Below are 6,905 nucleotides of genomic sequence, written 5' to 3'. Positions count from 1 at the left end.
ATTTTTTTTTTCAGCGATGAGAATGGGAGAAGGGGCTCCCGGATGCCCCTCTGGGACAGAGCCAGCTGGGTATATCATGGACTCCTGGAAACTGTGGAACCTGATCTGCCTCTCTCAACTGTCTGTAGAAGATTCTGAAGACGTCTGGATATTCGTGGTGTTGGTGTCAGGTTTCTTGCTGTTTGGCCTGAGCGGTTACCTGGCTTACCGGAAAATTAATGAGCTTTCGAGGACAATTGTCTCAATCCCGGAGCTCAGGGATGGATTGCACCGCACTGTGAACGCACAAACTCATATAATTGTCGAGATGAGTCGTAAGCTTGGAACTTTGGCTGAGATTCAGACTCTGGCACAGAAGGTGGATTCGATCAAAGAGAGAGTTGATGGGACAGCACGGCTGGGAATAGATTAATTTAAGCCATTATTGGATCGAGAGGGGTTGGAGACTAACAGAACTTTAAGGCAGAGAGGAAATAATCTCTGTCTGGCCCCAAAACAATTTCTTATATGAATCTGGTGCCCTTGAGCATGTGAGGCTGTAGTAAGTACTCCCCCTTAGAAGAAATGTGGAATGCTGCCGTCGCTATGGTAACTCTGTCTCCCTATTCCAGCCTGGGCGGGACTGCGACCGGTGAAGGCCGTTGAATCGTTTCCAGGAGTCACTGTGCTCTCTAATCCAAATACCTCCCTCCCCTGTCCAAACGGAGGTGAAGAACACTGCTTATCGCGGCTGCATGCACTGATGTGAGGATAGTCCCCAACCCTACCTCCCCACCTAGTGGACACTTATGTTGTGTGATGTCTGAAGTCTGTTGCATTTCTGTCTGAGGTGTTTCTTGCCTAGCAAAGCTGCCCTCCCCGTGGAGGGTAACTCTGAAGTGCCTTTTTTTCCTCCACCTGACCCAATCCTCATGTAAACCCTCGGATCTCTATTAAGGTAGCGCGACTCGGGTGCGAATTACCATAGTCACCAATTCTTGTCATGTGTCTATGCCTATGTATGTATGTCTGATCTCAGAATTGTGTGTACTGAAACTCTAATTTCCCTCTGGGATTAATAAAGTATCTTTGAATTGAAATGACCATTGGAGTCAGCCTTTTTGAAGATGGCCACCAAAGTTAACTGACTGTAGAAAACACAAAAACAGCAACAATTGAATTGATTTTAGAGATACTGAGCTGAGATTTGATGCAGTACAGTCATTCACAACAGATACTTCTTGACCAAAAGATCACGTTAGATCTTACGATGTTATGATGTTAATGATTGAACCAGAACTCCGTCTGTAACTACATCTGCAACATTAGATTATCTTAGATGTTTTTAAAGATCTTAAATCATCTGTTTTTATTCAATAGTATTGTACAGGAATAAAATGCACTTTTACATAAAAACATGTCAAGTCAATCATACTGTATTTCTATGTGGGACAGATTGGTTTTCTGCTTCATCTTTCAATGGCCTTTTCTATCCAAAAGTTCAAATTCTACCAAATCAAAGTCTTTGCTGTTTCTGAGTATCTCAGTGAGATGATGACCAAAGAGCTGTGTGACCATCATCATTGGATTTCTGCTGCTCCTGAATAATTTTTCAAATTTACTTAAACAAAAAGTAACTAAATGACAGTGTTCTGGGCAGGGATGGAGTAAGTGAGAGCTGCTGGGACTCAAGTCATGACTCTAGCCACATTTAAGGTACTTGGGACTCAAGTCGGACTTCAAAAGTTGGGACATGAACTTGGATAGAGTGACATGCTGCTGTTTGACAATTCAACATGTTCAGAGAGGGTCTGCACATACTGCACTTTGTTTGTTTTCAAATATTTTTCTGCAAAGTCAGGAAAATGCAGCACCAGATGTACAACATATAGGAGGAAGTCAAGAATGGGACAGCCTAATGTCCCAAGCTATCACCAACCTAAAACAGTTGCATGTGGCTAAATAATAAAATATCCTTAAAATACATTTGAAAACAACAAATTATCATATCAACATGTCACCTGTACACTTCCAGAGACTTTGGTAATTTGTTATCAAATAATCCGATCAAACAAAACAAGCTAGCGTTAACATCAACTACAGGTATATCCTGACAGCAGAACCAATACTACCTTTCTGGTTGAAATTGGCTGTTGGACTTGAACAGGAAGATTCTGTGTGGGACGAATAAGCAAAACAGGTTCAAATCTTTTCAAATCTTTTCTATTTTAGCCAGGCCAATAGATTAGCATACAGCAAAAGGCTTTATGCACAATACAGCTGCTGTAGAAGATTGCTCTGGAAGGTGTTTACTAGAGAAGGAACCCAAACAGAAACAAAGATTTGATCTGTTTGTTTCTCACTTAATGATGAAGATGAGAGGATTAAAGGAAAACACAAATCTGGGACATCCACCATGAAGAAAGATATAAAAAACAGCCAGTTTACAGCAGAAAAGCTTTTATTTAGTTATTATTCTACCTCCTTTATCTCCAGGCACAAGGTAGCAAGTATCATGTGAGAGCTGAAGTTTTTTTCATAAGTGTCCTTTTGTGTCTGAAAGTAGCTTTAGGGAACTTTAATGAAAATGAGCAAGGATGTATTCTACGTACTAAAGGGTACCTTGTGATCACGGACATATCTACAATATATACAGTGGGGCAATAAATCAGCTCCAGTTCCTCACTTTGATTTTTTTCACAATTCTTTCAAAATGACTTCAGAGTTGTTTAAACTTCATCACTTCGCTCTTATTGAAAATCAACTTCAACTGCATCTAGTGAAGAAACTTTACTTTCAGTTTTATTTTAAAAAGCAATATAAAGGTTGAAGCTGTGTCACTAGTTATAATATTATGGATTTATATAACTGTATGTCATAACAAGAAATATTCTATATAAATGCAAAAAAAGATGTGCCAACTGATGCATCAATTCCTGCAAAAACAGATCAAATGTTGATAAAACAGATTTTTTATTTTCATGAAAACCTTTTGGTCCACTTTGAAAAATAAAATCCCTTAAAGATTTCTCACACAGACGCTTTTCATGTGTCATTCTACAGATGTGGAATGACCTACCAAGCACTAATAGAACAGGGGGTTCCTTGTCAATTTTCAAGAAACTCCTGAGGACCCAGCTCTTCAGAGCATCTTCTAAACTAGCACCCTCCCAGCACCTGTCCCCCACTCTACTGCAAACTCCATATTTGCTTCCTTCTATGATCGATTATGCTGCCTCACTGCCACCTATTTGACTGAATAATGTTTGTTTTTAGCCTCAAGGGCAACCTCATGGCATGATTATCACCTATAAGTTGCTTTTGACAAAAGCATCTGCTCAATGCATAAACATAAACATAAATGTAAACAGATAAGAAAAATATGGACTCAGCCGGTCCAACTTGAGGAGACCCAAGGGAAGACCCAGGACACATTGGGGGGACTATGTGTCTCGGCTTGCCAGGGAACACCTTGGGATTCCCCAGTAAGAGCTGGCCCAAGTAGCTGGGGAGAGGGAAGTCTGGGCGTCTCGGCTTTGGCTGCTGCCCCAGTGACCCGATTCTGGATAAACAGTTGAAAATGGATGGATGGATGGATGGATGGATGGACTCAGATCTGAACTAAATCACTTTACAGTAAACTAAAGAAAAACAAAACTTTAATCACATGATAAAGTAAAAATAAAACACTTCTTGTCAGGCTGTGGCAGGGTTGTTTTAAGAAGTTGTAATTCTGCATTCAGCCAGTAGGAGAGAGGTAACTTTTAGAGTTAGTTTAAAGCTGCAAAAGCAACTTTGGAAGACAAATTGGCTTAAAATATGTTTCTATGACTCTAAACTCATTCACTGCCATTGACGACTAAAGTCGTCATTTACATTTTTTTTTACTGTGTGGGCATCGGAACAAGCCCCCGCACCGTGAGAACAAACATCCCAGCTCTAAAGTCTATCTTCATCTGCGTACGTCACATGTCATGTGACCAGGAAGCAGAAAATTCATGTGTTAGGAGATCGTTTTTGGGCCATTGCTGTAAAAAAAGTGAGGAGCGAACCGGAAAAGCTTATGCCAATCACAATTGGACAACGAGTTATGAAAGAACGGATAAAGCTCAAAACGCACGGATTCTTCCTGATGTAAGAGGTGAGTCTCCTCTTTGTTTTGGTAGATTTGGTGTCAACATCATCCTAGCGTGCAATGTTCTGTGACTCTTAAAAAACAGTAAAAACGGTGAGAAAGGCTGGCAGCGAAGGGCTTTACCCATCAGGAAACGGCTGGCAGTGAATGAGTTAACAATGTTCAAACTTTCTATAGCCACGCCGTTATGCGTCTGCACAAGAGCTCTTCTGAACTGTTTATTCCTGAGTAGGATGGCAGAAGCTGCAGAACCACATTGTAACAGGCTCCACAGACTAGCTGTTAGCTCATCCATCCTAACAGAGCTAATAATTGTCTCTTTGAAGGGAGACTGAGCTATTTCTATCCTCGATCCACCAGCCACATGTGCAGATTCCTGTTGTGTATCCTGTTGTGTGTTCTTGTATTAAGCATCCGTTCTCACAAGAAAAAGGAAAAATTTAATTCATCTCAAGTTACATGCTAGAAAAGACAATTGAATTCATACATTTTGCATCAGATGGTGTTGACTTAGATCTTTATCCTGAACAAGCACAAGGGGACAGTTGAAAGGGAAAACTCCCTTTAACAGGAATAAACCTCCATCAGAAACAAAATGGGCCTCTATCAGCTTTTAGCTTCTATTAAATGTATTTTTTTTCACATTTAATTCATTTTGGAAATCCTTTGAAGACCTCATAATTACTGCTTTATGAGCCCCAATTAGATTTCTACCCCGACTTTGGAAACCATTGTTATTGTTTTTTTTTTGCCACATTAAATGACTTTATGGTTCTTTTATTGTTAGAATTTCCATTTTGTTTGAATAAATATTACTAGTAAACAGGCCCTAAATAGACATGCTTTGGGCCCAATTGTTTTGCCCTTTAATATTTTCCACAAACAAGCTCTCATAGCAACCAACAGACCAATGGGTCCATAGAAAACATTCATTTGAAGCCTGCTCAGTCTATTTAGGCAACAAATTGTACAGTATCTATGTGTGAAAAAGAGCTGCTCCCAAATCAGAAGTAAAGTAGTAAAAGTGTGAAGAAAAACTCAAAAACGTACTTAGTAAAATTTAAGGAAACAACCATCATTAATCTTCAAATCAATGTAAACAAAAAAAAGAAATGATAAAAGAAAATGAATGGAAACAGATTACATCAATAATAAATGGGTACTGTAAGCCCATCTATTCAGAACACACACACACACACACACACACACACACACACACACACACACACACACACACACACACACACACACACACACACACACACACACACACACTAGAGCTTCCTGAGTGGGTTTGAGACTTTCTCAGGGGTGGGACTGTGGGAACCATGCTGTCACTTCCTGTGCCCGTGGGCCCCGGCCAATCGTCACCAGATAAGAACTAAAACGCTGCCAATGAGAGCTGGTCTAGAGCTTCACAAGATGGGGCAGAGGACGCGATAAGAAAATAACTTGCCAGGGAAAATGTCTTGATCTCAATTGCCACCCCCCTCCTTCCATTCGACCCCTCCTTCCCACCAAAATAGTTGTTTGGACACAGGGTTTCTTTTTGTCTTTTGCCCATAATTACGCTCCCTTTCATCTGCCCCCCTGTTCCCCTTGACCCCTACTCTGGGGTCAGTAGCCAGGATATCCCACTCTCCCCCAGCCAATAATGTGCCTTTTAGGGTGGATGAAATGGGGCATTCATGCCAGGGCAGACAGGAGAGCAGCAAGGAGAGTAATCACTCCATCACACTCTGCCCCCGTCTGTCCCAGCTCCTGACCAAACACCCAAACAGCTTGCCTCACTCCTGAGATCAAAGACATGGACTCGGACCGCAGCCTCAGCCTCACGCAGCACAGAGAGAGAGACTGTCTCACCAGCCGTGGCGAAGCAGTGACTCGCAGCTGGGATCATTGTGTAACCCCCCCGAGAAAGGTCCCTGTCATACTGTAGAACACTGAGAAACAAGCTCACATTCGCTTTTTATGGGAGCACACTCAGTTCACTGGCAGACATACCTGCAGGAACCACATTGCCATTAAACACGCTTTTTATTCATTTCACTTTTAAATTATGTTTGATGTGCTCAACGAGGTGTGTGTTTGTGTTGTGTATGAGAGGACAAAACTAGCTATGACTGTATGTGTGTGTTGCAACAAGTGACCAACAACACAAGAAAAAACATGCAGTTAATTTCTCCTGGAGAAATATTTCAAGTGCTGTCTGTATCGTGGGCCACACAGACGTTCGGTACATCCTCATCACAGAAGGTGGTCTGGATTACGAGCTAAAAACTCAGTGAGCTACACTAACGACTCGGGGTATGTCAACAGTGTGAGTCTATTTTAAAGCAGAGTTCACCAAAGGAGTGGAAGATCATCTGTCTGGTTTTACTTCAATAGAATATGTTAATGGCCTTTTGTGACCCCGTGTGCAAAAGAACAATAAGCAGCGTGGGTTTTATAAATGTCCCCAATTCTTTAATGTCTACATCAAGAAAAGAGCAACAATTTTTTTTTCTTAATTTGTGCCGTCACTGTCCTTGCCCTGCTGTTGGTGGAGGGAGCGGCATGTGGTGTCTGTGTACAGCAGCCAAGCATCAGTCCAGTGTTGGGAAAGTTCATTTTACATTTGGACTAGTTCAGCTCAACCGTTCAGCCATACCCAGCTGCAGCGTTTACCCCTGCAGCTGGCTAAGGCTGTTAGCCCAGGTTAAACCATTCCTCTACTGCCATTCTTTTAATCAGTTTGAGGCAGGACTACTGTAACATACTGTATACTGGATTATCACAGGCTGTCATCTCT

The sequence above is a fragment of the Nothobranchius furzeri genome, chromosome 3 (genome assembly GCF_043380555.1).
Source record: "Nothobranchius furzeri strain GRZ-AD chromosome 3, NfurGRZ-RIMD1, whole genome shotgun sequence".
Classification (NCBI taxonomy): Eukaryota; Metazoa; Chordata; class Actinopteri; order Cyprinodontiformes; family Nothobranchiidae; genus Nothobranchius; species Nothobranchius furzeri.
Note: the sequence above shows the minus strand (reverse complement) of the source record.